The sequence below is a fragment of the Eleutherodactylus coqui genome, chromosome 7 (assembly GCF_035609145.1).
Source record: "Eleutherodactylus coqui strain aEleCoq1 chromosome 7, aEleCoq1.hap1, whole genome shotgun sequence".
Lineage (NCBI taxonomy): Eukaryota > Metazoa > Chordata > Amphibia > Anura > Eleutherodactylidae > Eleutherodactylus > Eleutherodactylus coqui.
Window position 1 is genome coordinate 124,458,806 of NC_089843.1, and position 24,349 is coordinate 124,483,154.

General features: G+C 44.5%; 1 protein-coding gene across 2 annotated transcripts in view; it reads left to right on the forward strand.

The window, feature by feature from the left end:
* The window catches only part of FBXW7 (F-box and WD repeat domain containing 7), a 173,943-nt gene that overhangs the window by 92,833 nt on the left and 56,761 nt on the right, over positions 1-24,349 (forward strand). The window lies entirely within an intron of this gene.

Here is a 24,349-nt window from a genome sequence, read left to right on the forward strand (position 1 = left end):
CCCGCCCCCATATCGCGCTCCCTACCATGTGAATTCCCTGAGGATGAGATGCATTTTCATGCCAAGACAATGGAATGAAGGGAATCCTCTGCGGAGTTTCTTTAAATGGGAGACCTTGCATTGCATCGCGTGCGCCTAGCACATGGGGTGATGCTGCTGCCAGCCCCATAGAAAACAATGGACAGTGCAATGCGAGAGCACACAGGGAGATAGAACACGCCGCTATTTATTTCCCACACTGCAGTACTATGCAGGAAAACATTGCTCAAATGATGAGCGATCACCTTGCGCTCTGAGCGGAGGATGCAGAAGAGAAGCGGGGTGTCCCTGCTTGTCTTCTGCATCCAGCTGTTGTCCCACTCGCAGTGCCCTTCTGTTATACAGCCGGGTGCTCCGAGCAGAGGATGGAGCAGACAAGCGGGGTGTCCCTGCTTGTCTTCTGCATCCAGCTGTTGTCCCACTCGCAGAGCCCGGCTGTTATACAGCCGGGTGCTCCGAGCAGAGGATGCAGCAGACAAGCGTGTTGTCTCCGCTTGTCTTCTGCATCCAGCTTTTCCCCGCTCGCAGCCGAGCACTCCAAGCAGAGGATGCAGAAGACAAGCGAGTTGTCTCTGCTTGTCTTCTGCATCCAGCTGTTCCCCGCTTGCAGCGCCCGGCTGTTATACACCCGAGTGCTCCGAGCGGAGGATGCAGAAAATATGCGGGGTGTCCACCCTTGCCTTCTGCATCCAGCTTTTCCCCGCTCACAGCCGAGCATTCCAATCGGGGTAGGGAGAACAGAGCTGGACCACTGTGTTCTTCATACCCAGCCTGTCATCAGGGAGCAGGATACAGCTGAAACAATAGTATCAGCTGTATTCCGCTGTGAATTCCTGATAACTGATGGCTGATCTCTCAGCATGCTGAAAGATCAGCGATCAGCAACGGCTTAACGAAAACAGCACAATGTCAATGCAGTTAGACACAACGATTATCGCTCAAAAGATGGGTTTGACTGATTTTTGAGCGAAAATCGTTGTCTAAAAGGGCCTTTAGGTTTAGGTATTTTCAAATGAAGTCCATTTCCCAGTCTGTGTGATTTTCGTTTCTCATGTGGATCTACCACAGAAACTGCCTACAGGGGGGCACAGACACTCCTGTCACAGTTACTAATGAGGATCAACATCTTCTGTCACACAGTTATAATAGAGGAGGTCACAGATCATCCTCTCAACTCTATACTTGTGGTCTGTAGCTCTTTTAGATGACTATAGAAGCTAATGCTAATTAAGTTGTCCACCCAGCAGGCAGAAATCGTATATCCTCAGCTAATGCGGTGCTGATACATTATGGAATAGATGTGAAACTGAAAGTAAAAAAATCTCAGCCTCAGAGATGAGCATCAGACAGGGGGCTGCACTGCATGGAAGTGGCTGCAATACACAGAGGTGACCTCTAGAGCGTGACAGTCAATCGGGTGAAAGGTGCAGGCATGGAAAAGTATGTTTTCACCAGAGTCCTAGACCATGTCCATCCACGGTCCCCGATATATTAAGGATTCTGCTGGTTAATCGTGAGGCTATTGTCTGTCGTGATTGGGTGTGGCTTTGGTTCATACATCCTGCCGCGCCATGTGTTTCTAGCCTTAGGCTGCATTCAGATGACCACGGGTGAGTTGCGCTTCAGCTTCTCGGGTGTAGACTGCATTGGACAGCAGATGCACACCCCATCCATGTGCTTTCTGTTGTGCAGGGCGGTGTACACCATCATGTCCAGAAATGGACCAGAATGGGACATTCTATGATTTTTTTTTTCCTTTTCCCACAGACCATTGGTAGAATCTGGTTTGTCACAGTTTCCCACATTCTCTGCTCGCGGCCTCGGATTGTGGTCTTTCTCTGATAAACGCATCCGTTGCTCAGGAGATTAGGCAGTAATGCTATTTTTAAGATGTTTTCACTCAGTAGATTATCCACCTTAATGCAAAGTGTAATCCTGTGGTTGGAAATTAAGACTGTTCAGCGTGCTCCAAAGTAATCTTTACAGTCGTTAAGCTTCATAATTGGGATCAATACGAGCTTAAAGGCATGTGCAACCGATATGTAAAGTGCATTCAAACAAATCCTCTGTTAAACCCTATTCTATCCAGTCTGCTTGTTTACATAAAGTTAGTGTTTTTTCTTTTCCTTTTAAGTAAAAATACCACCTTGTTAGTAAAGGCCTTGGATCCCAGTCCGTTACTGAAGCAGTGTCACAGGTACAGTTTTACATATCTGTGATGGAATGTTACGCCCATGGTCTAGGTTTCCTAAGCTAGTAAACAATCAGCGCTTTATCGCAGGTGGACACAAGATGGCGCTGTTGTAGTAAATTTATCGGATCAGTGATGATTCTGCTGTTCTCCATCAGTGTATGTTTGCAGAGCTGGATGGATAATACCCATATATAGCATAGTACATTTTAGAATGTGTGTGATATTTGCATATTGATAATTTGCAGGCTTGTAGCGTGATGGGCATTAACCCAGTTCTATCATTTTGGTGATGGAGAGGTAGGCAGATTAACCGATCTATGAGTGTAAATGTGAACGCGGTGGTGTGACGTGATCAACCAGGGAGTGAAATAATGTACCCTCTCCTAACTGCTGGAGAGACGGGGTTCTCATACTTCGGCGTGCTAGAGGTGTGTTTGCAGTCGTCACAATATGTTGCCATTGGATGCTGATGGATGACCCGGGTCACAAGCATTTCTTTTGATTAAAGCTTTCTAGGCTTCTCCTTCTGTGTGGCGTCTTGGAAAGATCACTCTGTAAGATGAGAGAAATCCTGCCGCTTGGAGCTTTTCAAGTGCATCACGAATGACCTTACAGCCGCATGACATCCTTGTTACCAAACAGCCTTCATGTCTGCTAGGCTGTGATTTGCTTCCAACGTGATCCATTTCCTTAATTCTTTGCCAATGGTATTGGTAATTGACTGATCACTTACCTATTGACATGTAATAGACTGCTAACATAAAGCACATACATGATATAACGGCTGGGAATGCAGCAGCGTTTATCCGGTCACAGGCTTGTTTACAAACAGGGCCTCCTGTAATAAACAGAGAAAATGCTAAACAAAAATATCCTCTTATTTCTTTGATTTTATTTTGTTTCCAATTACTGAGAAATCTATAAAGAAATATTGTGTCCCAGCAGATCAGTCACGTCTTCCTTTCCCCTCACTGTGACTGGCTGTAAGACAAGTGTCTGCAGCAGGAGCCTCCCCCCTCTACCCTGTCTGCAGTAGGGCACAGATTCAGGCCTTATGCACATGGGGCAACTTGAGCAGTGGATTCCGTGCTGATCAGCAGGCGCGGGCGATCCGCTGCTCAATGTGCCCATTGATGTGCGTGGAGATTCCCCTCTCCACGTCCCAGCGGGTTTCAATTGCGGCCACTAAGGGCTGAAATACAATCGCAGCACGGAATCCGTGTGTGCCGGTGTGCATGGGGCCTAAGCCCCCCCCCCCCCCTGATTCCTTGTTAAAAATGGAAGTTAACCCTTGTGTTCCCTGCAGGATTTTTACAAGACTGTTTTGTTTTAGGAACACCCATAAAAGCCATCAGGCTGACAAATAGTGGGAGCAAGATTATCTTGTTTCCTTTTCATTCATTTCTAGGTCCAGTGTTCCATCAACACATGTGATTGGACCCTAATGATCGCTATGTACTGATTGGCTGAGCTGGCTTTTATTTTTAATGTTCCATTTAAATGGGTTTTCAGACCTATATAGAAAAAAAATTACCCAGAGAAGGTAGTCAGGTAATTCATCACTAGCCTTACTGCTGTAGCCAATCGCTGGCCTCAGCAGTCATATACGGTTCATGCACACATGACTACTGAGGCCAGTGATTGGCTGCTGCAGTCATATGAATGTGATGTCATCACTGACTTATTGGTGCTAGACCGCAATCACAGTGTAAAGGGAAAGGAATGTTTTTTTGTGTTTAAAAAAAAAAGAAAGAAAAAATTACCCTTAAAGGGGTTGTCCCGCGCCGAAACGGGTTTTTTTTTTTTCAACAGCCCCCCCGTTTGGCGCGAGACAACCCCGATGCAGGGGTTAAAAAAGCAAACCGGACAGTGCTTACCTGAATCCCCGCGCTCCGGTGACTTCTTACTTACCTGCTGAAGATGGCCGCCGGGATCTTCTCCCTCGGTGGACCGCAGGGCTTCTGTGCGGTCCATTGCCGATTCCAGCCTCCTGATTGGCTGGAATCGGCACGTGACGGGGCGGAGCTACAAGGAGCCGCTCTCCGGCACGAGCGGCCCCATTCAGAAAAGAAGAAGACTGGACTGCGCAAGCGCGTCTAATCCGGCAATTAGACGCTGAAAATTAGACGGCACCATGGAGACGAGGACGCCAGCAACGGAACAGGTAAGTGAATAACTTCTGTATGGCTCATAATTAATGCACGATGTACATTACAAAGTGCATTAATATGGCCATACAGAAGTGCTTACCCCCACTTTGTTTCGCGGGACAACCCCTTTAACTACTCCGGACATTTTTTTTTCCAAATGTAAAAAAAACTTGATTAACCACTTAGAGACCAGGCTATTTTGTGCCTTAAGGACCAAGGTCTTCATCATCACAATGTGAGAGACATAACTCGTTGTAACAGCCGTATGAGGGCTTGTTTTTGGTGGGTCGAGTTGTATTTTTGTAGCGGCACCACTGGGGTACATATAATGTGATGTAACTTTTATTACTTATTTTGGGGGGTGGCGGGGAGGAGAGGGCATTGAAAATATGTGTAGAAATTACGCCATTGTGTGTGGGTGTTTTGTATTTACAGCATTCACCATTTGGTAAAAATAACATGGTAATTTTTTTATGCACGATTGCTGCAATACCCAGTTTATATAGATTTTTTTTATTTTTTACCACTTTTCACATTATAAGACCCATAACATTTTTATCTTTCTGGTAACGGAGCTATGTGCGGGCTTGTTTGCTTGCAGGAATAGTTGTCGTTTTTAATGCTACCAATTTGAGGTACAGTATTTACTTTTTAAGGGCTTATTCAGATGATCGTATATCGGCTGGGTTTTCACGCCCGGACGATATACGGCATCCCACTCTGCAGGGGGAGGAGGCTGGAAGAGCCTGGAGCAGTGCACTGAGTCCCCCCCCCCCCCCCCCCTCTGCCCCTCGGCACTGTTTGCAATGATAGGGTGCAGGACAGGGGCGGAGCTAAGTATATACGGCTGTCTGAATAAGCCCTAAAATTTATTTTTAAGATGTTTACCTTGCAAGATAAATAACAATATTTTCATTGTCTGTGTCATTATGAACGTAGTAAATACCTATTATCTGTAGCTTTTTTTGAAAAAAAACAACAACTTTTTTTGTGGGAAAAAGTGCATATTTTTTTAAACTGTATTTTTCTTTCTTTAAATTAAACTTTATTGAATTTTTAGACACTATTTTTCAGTCCCCGAAGGAACTAGAAGATGTGATTGTTCGGTGGCCAGAATGGTACACTGCATTACATATGTAGTGCATTCTTTACTAAGCCTATGACAGCAGCCTGTTAGACTCCACAGGAGGTGGGGAATAATAGGCTGAGTTACATGGAAGACATGCAGGCCTGCCATGGGAACCCATTGGTAATTTGCAATCACACTGCAGGGTGCCGATGGGTGACAGAAGGTGCTCCCTCCTCCTGTCATCTGCTTACATGCTGCCGTTTCTATTGATTGTGGCATGTAAGGGGTTAAACTGCCAGGATATGAGGTTCCTGCACTACTCGTGGTTAGAGCAGGAGCCTGGCTGTCGGTAGTCAGCCAAACCACTACCTTTAAAAATATGTATGTGCGGGTTTAAAGCCCATTATTAGCATGATCAGTAAAAAGGCGTATTGCAGTCTCTAATGGGTTAATAAAGTAGCCCTGACCATCATCCATTCAGTTTGATGCAGTGTTCACAGCAGCACAGAGCTATTCAGAAATGGAGTATGGGAATTGCAGTCCAGCTCAAATTTGTTTATTGCGGTCTGCCTTTTAGATAGCTTATTTAAGCCTTACGCAAAACTGGAATTTGATGGCTGCTATTTATGACGTGAAAGAAAATCCTAGAGGGGACAAGTCCTTGGAAGCATGTAAAGGGTTAAGAGCCTCTGATGGTGAGTTCCGTTGCCTATGGAAGAGGGATTGCATAGTACATCTCAATCAGGAGTGTGGCGCTATCTGCAGATGTCCCGGGTGGTCTCCTGGCAGGGACTTGGGTGCTGGAAGGAGATGGCATCTCCTGCAGTTCTGGCAGATGCTTCACATAGAAGGGATATTTCCTAGCGTTGTGCACAATGTAAACAGCCACGGCTCGTTCTCTGACTGTAATATTGCTGCATTGGCAGTACGAGCCGGTGGCAAATAGGTGGGTGAATATTAACAGCTGGATCTTGTCCAGGTCTGTTTCAAGGATTCGCATACCAGATGACGTTGAGACATGCCGCCTGCAGGAGAGCTGCCAAGGCTTTACTAGCTTCAGGTGCTGCATTTCACAAGCTGAGGTCTTAGTCATTGCTCCGTATAGTCAGTGCAGGCGCACTGTATAATAATATTCGTGTCGGGGTTTGCTAGGATTGATAAATGGCTGCAGTTTCAGCATAGATCCTGTGCACACAGACACGTCCACGGTGCCAGAGATCTCCTCCCTGGGACAGCATTGCTGCAGGATGTCTATTACATTTCTGCTACTCTCCATTAATTTTAAAGAGCCCTAGTGCAGCAGTGCGTGCTTTGCTAGACATGACCACTAGAGGTCACCAGCATATTTAAGAAGATACTGAAAAGCATTTGCTTGCTTCACTTCCCAGCTAAGGATTTTTGGATTTGGGTGTATTTTTACCCTGTAGATTTTGGATGGCTAGTAGTTTTTCTATAAACCATGCAATGGGATAACTGACTTTGCTGAAAGCATGTGTGGCTGGGTCATTCAGGCAGGACGAAGCACAGAGCTCCCACTAATTGGAATAAAAATCTAAAAGTCCTGGAAAATCAAAGCTGGGTTTATTGGCTTTCGTATAGAGGAGTGTAGAGCTGTGATTTGGGTCACGAACGCTATCTTTTCTCCTTAGGGAAGGTGAGTGAGGAGACTTATAAGGCCATGCATGCTCCTCTGGGTAATATGCAAATAAGGGAGATGGAACAATACCTCTGCAGTGCCACCTATTGGAAGGCAGCATTCCTGTGATTTGTTACCATGGATTGAAATCTGCTCTTACTCATCACACTTCTGGATCGTAAGGACATTTTGGTGAATGGTACCTCTTGCCATGCAGAGACTGTTCCCACGTTGGAGATGGGCACTGAATATTCATACTTGCGGTCTTGGCTTTTTGGTATTTACGTTTCATGTTGGCTGTGTAGCTTCTGCAGCCTGTAATGACAAATGAAAGCTACATTAACATGAATTCATTGCTTATTTACATAGCAGATATAACCCCTTTGTTTCCTGAGCTACCTGAAGAATAAAGGGTTGAAGGCCTGTCTATCTTGGAGGTGGATGCCAAGATGTTTAGATCTACATGAGAAAATGAACTATTGTATAAATAAAATGTTTATGTTAAACGTGGTTTTTAAAGAATTTTTGGTCATCATTTACTTAATCTGTTATATCATGATCTATATTTAAGAAAGAGTCCTGCAGTTTTCACACTCGCCACTAAGCCTAATAATAGTCTGATACTTCCTTTTCTGTAGAGAAAACGTTTCAGCAGTCATCTCATTATCACCACGGGCAGGATTACACTGAAAGGTATATAGATAACGCACCAGCAGCCACCATTCACAGTAGGTGGTGGTTACAGCTCCCATCCTCCCCCTCCCTGCATAAAGACCTCTACACAGGTCACAGAACATGCCTAGAACCCCTTAGAAGTCAGTGGATTCTTTCCTGTCTATTGTGTGAATTGCCCATGAAGCTGCTGTAAGGCATCTTTTTGATGCTTTTCAGGTCTGGCAAGATGGCCACCCTCGTAGTTATATACAGACAATAGGATAAAAAACTGCAATCATAAAATAAAAACATTTAAAAAGTGGAAAATGTTTCACTATTTGGTTTTAATTAGTAAAAACATACAGGTTGTACATTTTTTTAAGGGGTTTTGTCCTGAACTCAGATGAAAGGCCCTGCTGGTTTCCCTTAAGCCCTATTTCAAGTGAATGTAGCTCAATAGCAATACAGTTAGAGCCCATGGACAGCTGTGGGCTATACCTGCAAATACTGCAGAACCTCTTTTCTAGTCCTCGACAAATTTCTTTCAAGTGATTTGAGATTTGCTGATCAAAATAATGGGGGACTTTATTTCAGGCCTAATAGTGGCACATGCCGTGACTTGTAACTATTTAGTCCTTTTTTTTGCTCCGTTTGCCACTTTTCAAAAGTGAGTGGGTTTAGTGGGAGGGAGGAGGCCTCCCATAGACTGACGGATCTTACTGTAACTTTCGCCTGGTGTACATTATAGGCCAAGTTTATACACCTCGTAGCATTCATAGATGTCATTTTCAGATGCACAGTCAGATGCAGCAGATATATTGTAGCATATAGCTGGGAATTCCTACAATGCACCGGATTTATCAACGACCTAGGAGATGCCAGTTCAGTCAAGTACAGTGTTTCCCCAAAAATAAGGCACTGTCTTATACTACTTTTCCCCCAAAAGAGGCACAGGGTCTTATTCTCAGGGGTGTCTTATACTCGCCTTGCAGGTGCCTTCTGGCGCTCTGGCAGGCTTCCGTGCAGTCCTTAACACTGACGGAGTATCTCTTGCTGGTGATGGGGCTTGAATACCCTGCCTCGATGAACCAATCGCAGCCATTCAATGATGTCCTTCATTAAATTGCTGTGTTTGGTTCATCGACTCTGATTGGTTCACGAGCGTTGCCTCTACCAATCAGACCAATCGCTTGCTAGAAGCGAGGTATTCAAACCCCGTCACCAGCAAGAGATGCTCCGTCGGCATTGAGGACAGCACGAAAGCCTGCCAGAGGGACCTAGACGGCACTTGCTAGGTGAGTATTGATTTTTTCCCCCCCATGTAATATACCTAGGGCTTATTTTCAGGGTAGGGTTTATACCCTGAAAATCAGGGTTGGGCGTATATTTCTCCTCTCCTCCCCTGAAAATCGGGGGTTGGGCTTATTATTGGGTTACGTCTTGTTTTCAGGGAAACGCTGTATGTGTATATATATGTATATGTATGTGTGTGTGTTTTTCATAAGGACCCAACAAAGGGGAGCTGAAACATTGTTGCAGATTTGTTGCAAAAATGACTGCACCTGAAAATGCATTTGATACATCAGAATTTGGTTATGTCTGCACTGTGCATGGATATCTGCAAGACCTTTCAGACATATGGGACATTCGCAGGACTTTCTGCTACAAATCTGCCCCCTATAAACATATACTCTTGTTTTTTGTACGTGCTGGAGGCGTGCAGGGCTCTCGGTTGTCAGATGGCAACAGGTTTCTTACTGCCTTTTTACTTCAGCCCAGAGTACAAATCTGAATAATCTCTGTATAATCGGATAATTTGTGCCCTCTGACTCCGTTTCAGAGCTGAATGAACACTCGTGGTAAATAATATTTGGGAAAGGTCCTATGAGGTCTTAAATCTCCATTGTGAATCTGTTCATTTTAACCCAGTAAAGTCAATTGGTATCATCACTGTTACATATATGGGGTACCGGAGAAGATTGGCGCTGCTATTGTATGTGAGTTTCGCTCGCTTACATCTGCCTACATAAAAAGTGAAGTAATCCAAGCAGATTGACTTTACAACTTCATGCCAGAAGTGCGGATACTGCGACCATCTGCTCCCACAGTGTTGCGCTGTGGCTCCTGCCTATAGAAAAAGACAGTGTTTGATGCTCTAATGACCCTCTATTCAATACCTTTACATACGGTATTATTATAGATTTTAGAAAGGTTGCTCGTTCTTATTGGGGTAAAGCCACACGGGGCAGCACTGAGGCGGGTGCAATGTAGCCAATAACCGGTTTTTAAGTCGATTTGTTAAATGGCTACACAAATTTGCAGGTAAACCTTTAAAGGGGTATTCTCATTTTAGGGTGGCATGGAATTATGAGAACGGCTGAGTGTGTTGTGCTATGCCATAGAAGCAAAGAAGGGATCATTCACGCTGGTGTAAGCGCATTTCAGTCGCATAAGTACGCCGAAAATTTTAATTAACTGAAATGCGCTTGCACGCAAAATCACATTAATTTTGTCCATAAATACGCAGCAAATACAGATTTCCTGCCTTTTTACACATACCCAATTGAAATCATTGGGCGTCTACGGATCGTAATACACAACAAGGTTAAGACATGCAGTGTATTTTTTCAAGTGACCACGCATTGTGTGAAAAAATACGCGCAGGTGAATAAGCCTTAAGAGTTACGAAAACGTGAATGTAGAAGAGCCTGTAAACCAAGTATGAGGCTTTGTAAATGCATGAGATGGAAAACTCAGTACAAAAAAATTGATTAGTACATATTTTTTTCCAGCAGGGATGTAAGTAAGGTATGTGTGTATTGCTTTTTCATGCACAAAGGTTTCCATAGCCTGTAAGGTAGGGTCTCACATGGCATCTGCCGTGCAGTCAGCAACCCATTTGAGGGCTGCAGTGACTTGAGACTTTTGGCTGCCATGTGAGACCCAACCCTTTATATAGTGCTTTTCAGATAAACCCCTGGAAACAGATGAGCACCACATGACAATAACTAACTTCCAACAATTAACCTTATCTGAGGATGCATGAAAGGTATAGCTTTGGATGAACATCCGTTGTATACATTCTTATTCTAATTATGGGCTGTGTGAATATTTTAAGACTGCTCAGCCTGATAACATAGAATTAGTGATAATGCTCATTTCCATAGGGACGTATAAATAGTTTGATTAAAGGGATTGTCTCATCAGAGATGATGCCTTTTAGAAATCTGCAATCCTCTCCTCCCCGCTGGTGCTGCTCCTGACTCCCTCGGCATATAGTCTAATGTGGCAGCCACTCGGATGAATGGTAGCCCTGTAATAAAAGAATGGGAACGGCTCTCTGTTCGGCTTCATAAAGGGGGACTTAAGCAGGAGTCCCCCCCCTCTATGGTGCCTTTATTCCCTAATTCGCCATACAGGAGGGGTTGTCTTCAGGAGGCAGTTCCTTTATTCACTATTTTATTTATAGCCCATCTAAATTTGTCTAGCCTTTTCCCAGAGGCCAAGTTGCCAACACATAGAAGTGTAGGCTTTGTTGTCTAACTGGGTTGTCTTCTGTTGTTGCGGATTGTGATTGCTTAACCCAGTAATTACCTTGATGGCACGCCTAATGCTGCCACTTCCTGGGAAACCTCCGCAACTATCCCATGCCGACCGTAAAAGTTATGGATGCTGGATGGGAAACCCTGGCTCACCTACTAATAAAGGCACATTCATTCTTGGAAAAGGGAAGGAAAAGTGCTTACAATGCAGTTTATTTAGGATTCAAAATGTAACTGGTTTTTGGCACAAATTATGTCAGAAAAGTGACCTTTGGGACACATTTACTATAAGTTTTTAGACACTTTTGGGCAGTTTTTCTGACTTGTCCTAAAGTTGCACCAAAAATAAGCCAACTAAACCAACGCTAGACGGGCCTAACATTCAACAGATTTACCATCCAGCGAAGCTACTATTATACATCTGGCACATTTTAGGACTGTTTAGTCTAAGGTCAGGCTCACATGACCGTAAGATTATCGCGTATTTCGTATGCCGTGTACGCGGTAATTCGCAGACCTCTCCTTATGCAGTTCTGCTCACATTTGCGTGTAGGACTTGCATAATACACAAGCGCAGAAAGGAACGCAGCATGTTCTATTTGGCTGCGTATTGTGCAGGAGAATGCCTATTGTTCTCTATGTGCATGTCATCAATACCGCATATACATACTGTTGTAAAGCGACAGCGCGGGATAGTTAAAAAATAAAGCGGGAAGCCTGCGCATGACAGCGTGCGGCAGTCATGGGCCGCTGCACAGCGGTAACTCAAGCAACGGTTTACACATACGGTCATGTAAGCACGGTAGACGGTATTAGTAAATGAGCCACATTCTATGTGGATGTGATGCTTGGAAAGAGTACTTGGATGTCCATCTGTGTACAAAGTTACTGCATTGTGACGTGTCTCAGTCGCTGGAAGACCCCGCACCCATCCCAGCCAGCAGTGGGGGCCGAATGCCTTCGTCTTTTGTAATGTCATTTCATTTTTCCTCTGGGTTTGTCTTGTTCCTAATTCCTCTGAGCTCTGATCTGTAACTAAACAGTATCTGCAGCACTCATGGTAATTCTGCTCATTATGTTCCCTGAGCCGTATTGAGAATAGACACAAGAGCACTTGATGGGCCTTTCTGCCTGGTAGAATCATAGGTAATAACAGGATATCATCAGTCCGCAGCGCTGTGTGTGACAAGGTGACATTGGCCGGACCGAGCGGATGTGGACACTTATGTAATCTCACACTGTTTAGTTCATTACCCATCTTGGAGCTCTTCAGCAAAAGAGTGTTGAGTGTTTGACTTGGAGATATAAAGTGACCAGGCAGCAACTGATGATTTTTTGCAAAAATAGAAAGTAACTTTTATTCCTCCATATAAGTAAGACAGGCGACGTTTCGGTTTCCACTGAAACCTTTCTCAAGTGTTGAGTGTTTGACTTGGAATGCGGTGTTCGGCCGGACTACGGGTCAGGCTCGCCATTAATTCATTTCTCTAGTCTTTTTTGAGTTGTTTGGCTGTAGACAGCCTGTGCCATTCAGGCCTTCACATAGGTGGCCGTAGACTGGTCCACCGTTTATGATGATACTGGGGGCAGTATAGATGAAGAGGTGCAAGCTACACAGCATTCTGCTTCGGCCGTGAAAATTGGGCGAGACGCACAAATCTCGTACGGAGTCCTATACATGAGCAATGTTTTCCCACATCGCAGTGTAGGAAAAAAATCGCTGCATGTCCTATCTTTCCGCTTTCCTCAGAACACATAGCCCATTGTTTTCAATGGAACAGTAAAACCCATCGCACGGTGTGCACAACACAAGGTTTCCCAATGAAAACAATAGGAAACACTTGCCGATCCGCCGATACGGCTGAAAGCTGGAGGATCACTACTGAAGTGATAGGAAGCGGTTTTGCCAGAAATACGCCTCGCAGTTAAAGCGCACATTGATGAGTGCAATATTGAGCCAAGTTCTTGTACGTGTTTATTAAACTAGATTATCCCAGTTCCGTATACATTTATGGTACATCGAATTGCTTCACAGACTGCAAGTTCCTGTGAGCGGGGCCCGCACTCCTGTGAGCGGGGCCCGCACTCCTGGCTGGTTGAGTTTGTACATGAACCCCCCCAAAAGGCTGAGTGCTCTGCATATGTTGCTGCTATGTACAGATGATTATTAGGATGATGACCCGCCTGCACGGTTAAGCTTGGTATATTATTATGGCACGCCTAGTTGTGTATATTGGGCTATAATAACGTGCTGGGCACCTAGGTATAGTCAACTTGGAAAGGTTTCTGTTGAGGTATAGGCGGTAAAGAGACTTTGTAACTTTTTGCGCCATCCCGGTGCTCTGTACTTTTTCATGTTTTTTCCCCATTGAAATAAAAAATTGAAGAGGGAAGCCTGTTTGGGCCTTAATGACCAATTAGTTTTTCAGGTCCCATTCCTAGAGCCAGATTTCAGCAGATCAAGTGCTCCCCTCATTTACCAATTCTTCATGCCATCAGTGCAGCCTTTCACCCGGTAGCCTCTAGTGAGCGCAGCACTGCTGGTCAGGTGATGTGGAAGTGACTTTACCTGACTAGCGTTGCAGCGCTCACTAGAGGCTACCGGGTGAAGAGGTGTGCTGCCGGCTCAAAGACTTTGGCATAGGATTGTGGAATATGCTGTGCCTATATTCCACCCCAAAAGTTGTAGATTTTGATTTGGTCAAATTCTCCACTTGCATGCACAGACTTCACTGCTGAATCCCACAGTGAAATCCTTGTGTGCCCGCGGCCATGGAGAGGGAAAAGACCTTTTCTGGGGCTCTCCTCTGTGCAGGCCGGATCTTCTATCCTCCGGCCGGCGGATGTGTTTGGCACGCTGGCAGCGTGCCGCGAGCATGGGCCGTGCTCAATTTTTTTATATTAAATCTCCTGCTCTCCCGCGGATCCGCAGCACAGCACAAAAACAGCTGTGCCGTGGATACGGACGGCTTCCATAGGCTTCCACCGGAGCCATCCGTGCGGGAGACACGCAGGAAAATAGAGCATGCTGCGATTTCTTCCCGTACGTGCGTCCCACACACCGGGAAGAAATCCCATCCGCATGCTGTTAGCTGCCCTACGGATGCTAATGCATCCCTATGGGCAGCAAGACGCACACATCTCACGTGCGGGGGCCACGTGCGGATTTTATAAATAAAATCCACACGTGGACATTGGGCATAAGGCTTTATATTAATCTGATGCTTGGGGTTTGCATTCCTGTTCCTTGAGTCTCATTCAGATGCTAAAAATCGAGGTCTTTCTTGGCAATATTGTGCTTGTAAAGGGCGCCCACCAGCACGACGGATTGACTTTCCCCATGAATAAGACTTGGCCCTCCCAAGCCATATAATAGCCCATGTACAGGATTCATCACTTGTGCTCCAGTCATTGTGACCAGTCAATGGTCCAACGTGGAATTGCAACGTACAGGACCTTTATTAAAAGGGAGACTTTAGAAAGTTTCAGCAGATAATTAAGTGACTATTAATAAAGCGTTGGATCGCATCAGTGCACAATGCAAACAGGATGAACATTTCTGTAACGTATGGGCTGCCTGCAAGAGTTTGGCGACTGCAGGGAAATGTTGGCGGCCTCGTTGCTTTCTACCCAATGAGGGCTGGTTTTTATCATTAGTGAAACAGACCTCACAGCTGTGCTCCCTGTTTCATCTCACTTCCCTTCCATTGGCTTCTATCACAGGACTCCTACTCTCACATGTAGGCAGCTCTTGTGCCTTCCCAAGCTGCATCTTATGCCACACACCGCTCGCTGCCAAGCGCAGACGCTGTCATAAGGTCTCGGGATGAGACAGCAGCGTGCAAGGTGCAGCCCTCAGACGGCTCGGGCACAAAGCAAACAATCCGGCTGCTAATTCTTACTAGAAGGCTTTTTGTGGCTCGGTATTTCATGATGCAGAATACAGTCACTGTTGCCAAAGTAACTAATAAATCTGGCAAAAATCCTAGGCTTTTCATGTCTATTTATAATCCCGCTTTCTGCACGGGCTTCTGTGGTTTCTTGCCATGCAAGATGATACACTCCAATTTCTGCTTACTACCTTTACACATGAGGCCGCTCTTTAGCTTCTGATGCCTGCTGCTAGGCTTCCATTTGAATGCTAAAGTGCCGTCTTTGCTGCCTGAAAAGTTGCTCATTAGAGATCAGCCATCGGGGAAAGCTTAAGGGTCTGCCCGCACGGGGTAGAATTTGCAGCGGAGTGTCCAAAGCGCAAAATCCCCAGCAAAATCCTTACTTGGTGCTGTTCTTAGTGCGGACTTTGGTGCAGAACTCACCCCTTCGTTTAAAGAGGTGGAATCCACACAACGAATCCGCTGTAGCTAATTCACGTGCTGCAGATTTAAATTTTGCGCGTCAATTTCCGAACGGATTTTGGGCAGGTTTTCTCAAAGATCTTTGAAATCTCGTTCACTTTGCTACTACTGTAAATGCTGCTGATTTTCCATATCAACAGTCCACGCCACTGTTTGCAATGGGAGAGGGAGGGACGGAGTGGGACGTAGCTACGCCCCAATGCCAGGCCTCCCATTACAAGGAGAGGGGGCGAGAGCTCAGTGCACTAGCTTCCTGCCAGGCCCGCCTCCTCCCCTTGCAGAGAGGTGCAGCGTATATCAGCCGGGCGTGAAAACCCAACCGATATACACCTGTCTGAATAAGCCCTTAACTCCGTGTTGCATCCATATTGATTGGGTTTTCAAATGTGCTCAAAAAAAAAAAACCACAAGAAGGCTCAACTGATGTCACTTTCTCTTTTCCCCATAATATTCCATTACCCCCCCCATGTAAAACAGTGAGGTATATCTATCCATGATTCTAGGACCAGAACTAGTGAACATTACTGCAGTTGGAGCTGAAGGCCTATAACTGCATAATAATTTAGATTTATAGGACTTTCAGGCTACGTGGGAAAACGGCATGACGGCCCCTGTGGGCACACTGCAATGACTGCCGTTAGTACCTGTCACCTGGAATTATCCATGGAGGAAGACTACGTGACAGCCCCTGTGGTCGCACTAAAAAGGATTAGAAGCTGCCACTCAAAGTCGGAGACAAAGAACTCCGTTGCTTATGGGGCTTTTCTGATTTCTAAGCTTGTAGCAGGAGGGAATGTTCTTAAATAATAGTAATTGTGTGTTGAAGCACGGCTTGCCTAGTAGATTGCACCAGTGATGCCAACCTGTCCTCCTCACCGCTCTTCACCTACAATTGGCTGCTGTGGTCACGTGACTGTATAAAACTTCACCTCTGCGGCCAATCTCTTGCTATCAGCTTGTCTTAATGGAGAAGGACCAGTGATATCCTGTATACTGCGTCGGCCTATCATCTCCTAGCCTGTGCTAAAGGTACCAGTGATATAATAAGTTGCTAGAGCACAATGTGTACTGAAAGGTACATTTTGTCCAAAATTAACATTTTATAGCGAGTGTAGTTTTAATCTGTTAAAAAAGTAAGTTTCAGATGACTTCACATATTTGAACAGTGTAGAGCCAATTTTTGGTACAAAATAATTACTCCTAAAGATAAATATAAGGAATAAAGGCCCATTTACATGGAGCGATGATCGCTCAAAAATCGCTCAACCGACAGTTTGAGTGACAGCTTTGAGCAATCATTTTGCATAAACTATTAAGTAGCTACTCAGCTACTTAATAGCCATTTAGTGTGCAAATGAAGCCTTTAGCTGAATGCAGTTAATAGCCCAAGGGCTCTTATCTGCATTCAGCTCCATTGTTCCCCTGTGGGAAACAATGCTATCAGCACAACCCGTGGAGAACTGCTAATAAGGCCTAACAATGATTTTTAGGTTGGCATGAATTTAACGATCAGCTAGCAGTGCACGATGGTCGCGCGTTTAGACACAATGCTTGTTGCTCAAACGATCCGTGTAAATGGGCCTTAAGCAAAGTGTGTGCAGTCTAATTCAGATTATCATATCTAGACTCCTAGGAAACCTGGTGCCAATCTGTATATATCAATTCGACCTGCCAGTCTGTATCTATTTAGTCTCTTCCATGCCCGGGATTTAGAGATGGATATTAAAGGGTAATTATGCTGTACGTGAAGCTTGGACTTGGTGTGGTGATGACTCCACTAGTCTAACAGATGTGGCGCTATTCCTGCTATGCACTGGTATCGTTCTACACTCGGAGCTTGGTTGCTGAATGCTTACAGGTGAGATTTCTTCATTTTAAGAGCGTTCCCGTTTCCACGTAGGCCATGATTCAGTGTTTCTCCTGATCTGGGCACTAGACTGTGTTTTGAAAGCCAGGTGTATGAGAGATGACGGCGCACGTTCCGGCTCCTTTACACGTCTCCTACCCATTGTCATCTAAGAAAGGAATTAATGCTGAAATGTGTATTTATAAAAACATGGCGCACTCCCACACATATCTCTTATGTTCCGGATAGTCATAGCAACCGAGGGAATAAACCTGAAAGAAGCCATTTGTCTGTTGTGTGGAAGACACTAGTATTTTCATATAAAACTTCTACTATAATCTGCTCTGAATGGCCACTTTATTAGAGGCACCTGTTCTCTAACAATTGGAGCTTCCCTGTAAGATTAGATACGCAACGCTCAGCGTGCAGCATAAAATAAGTCTACACGTTTTTCGTGGATCAGTTTGTGTGAATCCGCATTAGAATGGGAACATTGAGTGATTTGAGAGACTTTGAATAAGACCCGGTCATTGGTAGTAGACTAACCAAGGCTAGTATTCCTTAAGGTGCATGTAGACACACAGATGATCGCTCAAAAGATGGCTTTTGAGTGATCATTTTGCATAATCTACTAATTGGTACTAATGCCTATTAGTACCAATTAGTACCCAGTGAGCTCCCGGGAGCTGAATTTATTCAGAGGACTGCCTGCTGTTCTTTGAATAAATTCTCTTTGTTCTGCCTAGCTGACTACAGCTGAGAGAATGTAATCAGCTGTTTTCAGCGGTGGCAGAACACAGCGTGCGGTCCGTCTTATCAGCTGTTATGTTTGGATTTCAAGCCAAACTGAAATCCATCGTTTGGCAGAAAATTGAAAGATGGGCGCATTTACACACAACGATGGCTTCTGAGCGATATTTGTTGTGTCTAAATGTGTCTTTACACTGCCAACCTTGTGGGGTTTTCTTGTGCAATGATCGTGAAAGTATACCGAGAATGGTGTGATCGAGGACAGAAGATCTAGTAAAAGGGATCCTATGGACATAGACCACTATTAACCAAAGATGTCAGAGGAGGATGTTAAGAATTGCTGATAAGCCAGCGATGTACAGTCAAAAAGAACGTTAGTGCTTGAGCTAAAGCTTTAGGCCGGCTGCACATGAATGGGTTGGATTCCGCATGTGGGATCCCGCTGCGGATGGTTCAGCTGGTGCACATCCCTAGCACAGGTTTTACCACGCCAGGTAACGACGCAGATGATTGCTGAAGGGCCACAGGTCGGACGGCTTCTATTAACTTATATGGGAGCCGAACATGGAATCCACCTAAAAATAGAGCATTCTGCGTTTTTTTATTTTTTATTTTCTTTTTCTTTCTTTTTTTTATTCTCTCCTCAGCGAGTGGAAAATCACAATTGGTTTCCGCTCGTATGCAAGAAAAATCGCTTTTCCATTGCATGCTATGGGCAGTGTTTGCTGCGGAATTCTGAGCCAAATGCCCGCTTTGGATTCCGCAATGCAAATCCGCCCGTGTGCAGGCGGCCCTACACGGGGCAGTTAGAGCTAGAGTTATCAGCGCAAACTGTGAATTTGGACAACAGTCGTCCTATGTACTCGCAGGCGCTGACAGGGCACTGAGCAACAATTTGCTCACTTGTCGAAGTTGCTTGATTTTAGCTGAACTTAAAACCAAGAGACTGCCGGGACGTGTAAACAGCCAGTCGTTCAATTATGAACGACTGACTGCCTGTTTACTGTGAACGATCTCTGCCCCCATTTAGAGAATGACTATGTAAAGCTCCGAAGAGATATTCTGTCGGTAGACCATGGGACAGCTGGGTTCCTCCCGCTGCTCTCCAGAGCTCTGACATGCTTCCCGCTATACTTGGACGCTCATACAACATAACTCCCTGGTTATGGGATTCATCAATCCCATCTCCGGGAAACGATGACTGTGATTGGCTGAGCACCGGTGGAAGAACCAATCAATGCAGGATGAACCAATGCAATGGCTGTGATTGGTTCTTCCACCGCTGCTCAGCCAATCAATACAGCACTGAATAACCCAATCAACAGTCATTCTGTTGCAGAGGTGGGATTTATGAATTGGCTGAGCCACTACCAATCACAGCCATCGCATTGGTTCATCCAGCGCTGCATTGATTGGCTGAGCAGTGGTTGAACAGACAATCATAGCCATCGCTCCCTGGAAGTGAGATTTATGAATCCCGTAACCAGGAAGCGATGATGTACGAGCGGCTGCGGACTGCAAGAACTGCGCCGAAGCTCTAGAAAGCAGCGGAAGGGACCTGAACTGAGCCTACTAGGTAATGAATTCTTTTTTTTTTTTATGTAGTGTAACTAGGGCTTATTTTGGGGTAGGGCTTATATTTCAAGCCTCCCTGAAAAGTAGGCTAGGGCTTATTTTCAGTGTGAGTCTTATTTCCAGGGAAACAGTATATGTCATGAATAAACAAAAACTTTTTTTTAACTGCTGATATGATAACAAAGCTGATATTGACCAAAGCATTACATTCCTTTTTGAAAATGATTCATCCACTCCACCTTTTACGGTAGTTTGTTAGGTAGATGTGGGATACTGGCGCTGTGTAATACATCCCATATTTAAAATCATTGTATACATCTCTTCTGTAATTTTCAGCCCAGCAGTCATTTGATAGGAGTAGTTAAGGCCTGGCGTATTATTTTGTGTGTGAACTTGTGTTTTTTTTCAGTGGGTAGAAAGGTCATTTCAAACTTTCTTCCGCCATCTCCTCTGTGCGCTAATTACATGTTCACTAATGAGCAGCATGGCTCCATATTTCACTTTACTTACTTTAAACAAATGACATTTGCTAGTGGCCTTTCTAGATGCTGGTCTATGATGCTAGTCACCGTGAGTCACACACAAATTCAGCCCCCATATCTTCCCACTGTTTTATATTGAGAACCCATGAGGATGCAGAAGACTGTTTGATTGTTGGAGAAATACTTTGCTATTGTCTATGCATCTGCTTTTATCAATTTATAAAGGAATTTTGTGCCTTCCTGCTTGGCGATGCTGCGACAGCATTGTGTGCCGATGACTCCTTCTAGTCATCGGCTCCTACCTTCCCCGTAGCGGACTGTTCACGGCCAGGTTACTCTCTGACAGATGACGGACATTGACATCTGCCCCATTCTGACATCTCCATTTAGTCCAGCCGGATCATCTGCACAGCCGAGGTCCAGTCGTCCCTTTCACTGTGCAGAGATTTGGCAACATGTGTTATCTTCATCGGGCAGTCTTGAGTGCTGCTGATCATTAGAAGAATTCAATATGGTGCCTACGTAGGGCAACCTGTCGACTGAAAACGACAAAAGTCGAAAGCACTTTAACCCTTTCCAATCCACTGTCTGACCTCTGAAGACATTATGATTTAAGGCTGTACAGCTCCGATGTTGGAAGACGTCCGTCGGGGTTCTCTTACTGTATATTGCCAGCCTCTCTGCTGTCGGAGCCTATCCAACATGCCACCTCATGCAGTACTGGCTTTAGCCAGCATATAGGGCCATTGTATAACAGCAGAAAAAGATTAAGCCCCCCTAGGAAAACCAGGATACGAGTTGGATTGGAAAGGGTTAAGCCATGCAACATGGTTAAGCTTTGCATGTCATTCATTTAGCAATGACCTAGTACTGGATGTCTGTGCCTAAACTGTGTAAAGCTGTCTTCACGCAGTTTTTTTTCTTCTGTGACATCTTTTGAAATGTGCAAAAAAAACCCCCATGAATTAGTGTTTTGTTTTTTTTTCCCTTTATACATGCACTTTTTTCACATATTTTATTTCTTAAAAACAAGTTTATGGGAAAAAGCCTTAAAGCGCCACACCTAGAACAATATTGTGATAAAGGGGGAAAAAATGCCACGGACCCCCAAAACACACCCGAAATAAGGCCAATTGCTATATACATTGTTTGTACTTGTAGCCTCCTGTTCGCCTCCAGCTAACATCTGTCCGGGACATTTTTGTGTTGCACTATAAAACTGTATGATATGTTTGTACAGAAGAAGGTGTATAAGAGGTGGGGTGCGGCTTTGGAGATCGCGCTTTTGCTCTCAGCTTCAGAAATGGGACTTGTTGTGGCAGGAAAAAAGTTTTTCCTTTTAAATCCTTGACTTGTAATTACAAGTGCTTAACAGAAGAACTATCAAAGCAGCAAGTCCACAAGCATGTCATTTCAAGAGACGGCGAAGAGTCGTGTTCATTTAAAACAGTAGAAGCTAAGTGACTCCTGACCTGCAGCGATGGGACATGGATGATGTAGGGATCAATAGAACTTCACATATTCCAGTTAGCACACAGATTCATGATTGTTAGCCGCCTTATTTGCTGTTGTGAATGCTGTGTAGCCACAGAATTATAAGACTACGTTCACACCTGTTTATATGAACTGAACAACAAAACTTACCAGAAGCTCCGCATCCAGTGCTGAAGGGACTACATTGACCATAATGGGGTCCATCCGGCTTCTGGCATAAGGCCTGACATTTTTCTGGATGCAATAGTGCAGCATGCTGTGCTATTTCAGCCAGCGTTTTATTCCGCTTCTGCACCAGAAGCTCTGGACGTAGCCGTCAGCGCGAATATGAACATGACCTACATCGGATTTGTAAACGGGGTTATTACAAATTAATTTCCCAATTTGAAACACTCATAACTCAAGTTTAATGACCCTCTGATACATACGTTTGATATAAATGGAGACAGAAACATAAAAAGGTTGTTGCACAACATCAAATAAGTTTTTCACATCAGAGGTGTTCAATGTGAGTCTCTTTTGGTACTCGCCACTCATGGAGCCTGTAGTCAAGGTCCTGCCATACATGTTGTAGCGTATCATGATTGACTGATGCAATGGCTTCGGGGATGCGCACTTGCAGATTATGCATGATGGGTGGTAAATGGGGGGATGTAGACTCTAACTTTAGCACTTCCAGAGAGAAGAAAATCACAAGGCATAAGGTCCGGGGGAACGTGGAGACCAAGGAATAAGTTCACACGACGGTGGTATTCTGAGGACGTTGTGTGAAACTTGCACAGACACGCTCCACTGTCTCCATGCTTACTGGTGGACGGCCGGATCATTTTTGCTTACAGATGCAACTTTCCTTAAAACTGGAGTAGCACCTACAAATTGTTCGCCCAACTTTATTTGAAAATGATGTTGCACACTAATAACAGACTAGTAGATGTAAAAATCAAGGACACACAACACTTTTCTGTCTTTGTTAGCAGTTATTTTGCCTCTTAACCCCCTAGTGATGACGGCAGCCGACTAAATCTTTTTGGGTTTCATTTAGCTAAACTAACATTAAAACTGTCCTTGTTGCCCGTAGCAACCAATTACAATGCAGCTTTCATTTTATCGCAGCAGCTTGAGACATGAAAGCTGCAATACGATTGGTTGCTTTGGGCAACAAAGACGAGCCTACTGTTAAATTGTTTTGCTAAATGAACATTTTTGAGATTGTCTCCATTGTTATGCTGTGATACATTTCCATCACTGTATGACTTCATATGTAGGCAGATGAGCGAGAGCCTAGGAAAGCTGTGCGACAACCCTCGTGGGAGCCAAAATGCTACTTGTACTGGCTGGCATCCCTAGTTTTTCCAGACGGTTGAAACTCGAGTAGTATTTTTAAAAAACTTGACAACTTACAGACTTATCGTTTTAAGTTGGAATGCTCACCATTTCTTAAAGTGATAATTGGAAGAGTACAGAAACCAGTATTGGGCCTCATTCACCATTGTAGATTTGGTCTAGATTTTGCATCGAAATTTTGAAGCCCAAATCAATAGTAGCTAAAAAGATGAAAAAAATCTAAATCCTTTTTTTTTCTCCTCCTTTTTCAATATATTTTCCCCGTATTTAGGAGCCAGTTCTGCTTTCAGCTTCAAAATCCTGACACAAAGCACTAGCCAAATTTGTAATGTATGAATAAGACGTAAAAGCCATGCTTTGGCGAGCCTGCATCAGTGATCTACGAGGATGGCCATTTATAGGCATCATATCTGTGAGCTCTTGCGCTAGGCTTCTGGGATGGGGACGCGGCGGCACAATGGTCCTCATTTCCACAGAAGCCATTAGATGCTTTAGATAATATATGCACTCCCACTTAACACCACATATGGTTGCAGTGTCGCCTTATTGACCTCAGTAACATCTGGTATATACGCCACATTAAATGGGAAGCGTTTAAAGGAGGAGGGGAGCTAAAAAGTCCTAATTGATGCTCGCGCTGACTGTCTGCTTCATTTCTCTAATCTAGTATGAGAGCAAACAATCATGGTGCTCTGGTAAATAAAAAGCACTTACTGGAGCGGTTTCTGCAAAGTGTTGTATATTGGAAGCCATGTGAAATCTGTTACCCACATACATCCTCCTTCTAGCACTAGTTTTTGCAAGTAAACATTTCTTGGAAACTTCTGCGGGTATATTTTAAGCCCACTGAACATTACAATGACAAACCTCGGCGTACTGAGAGGCGGCTGGATGGGGTGGTCATGCATCATTACAGAAGAGTCCTTGAATTGCACTCAGCGGCTACAGACGCAATAGCCTGGCAAATTTATCTTCTCAGGGTTACTCATCAATTTTGATATATTTTGGAAATGGTTACTAATTTAACATTTAGATCAGCAAAGTCCTGGCATTTAAGGCAGAGTGTCCCAGATTTCTGTGCTTGTTTCATTGTTTTATCTTTAGTTATTAAATTTTCTTTAAGGCTTGTCCCAGGCGCAGAAGTTGCTGCGGAAATCTTGGCTAGACCCTCGTCACAAATTCCGCAGCAATGTCCGTTCATAGACATGCTGTGTTAAAT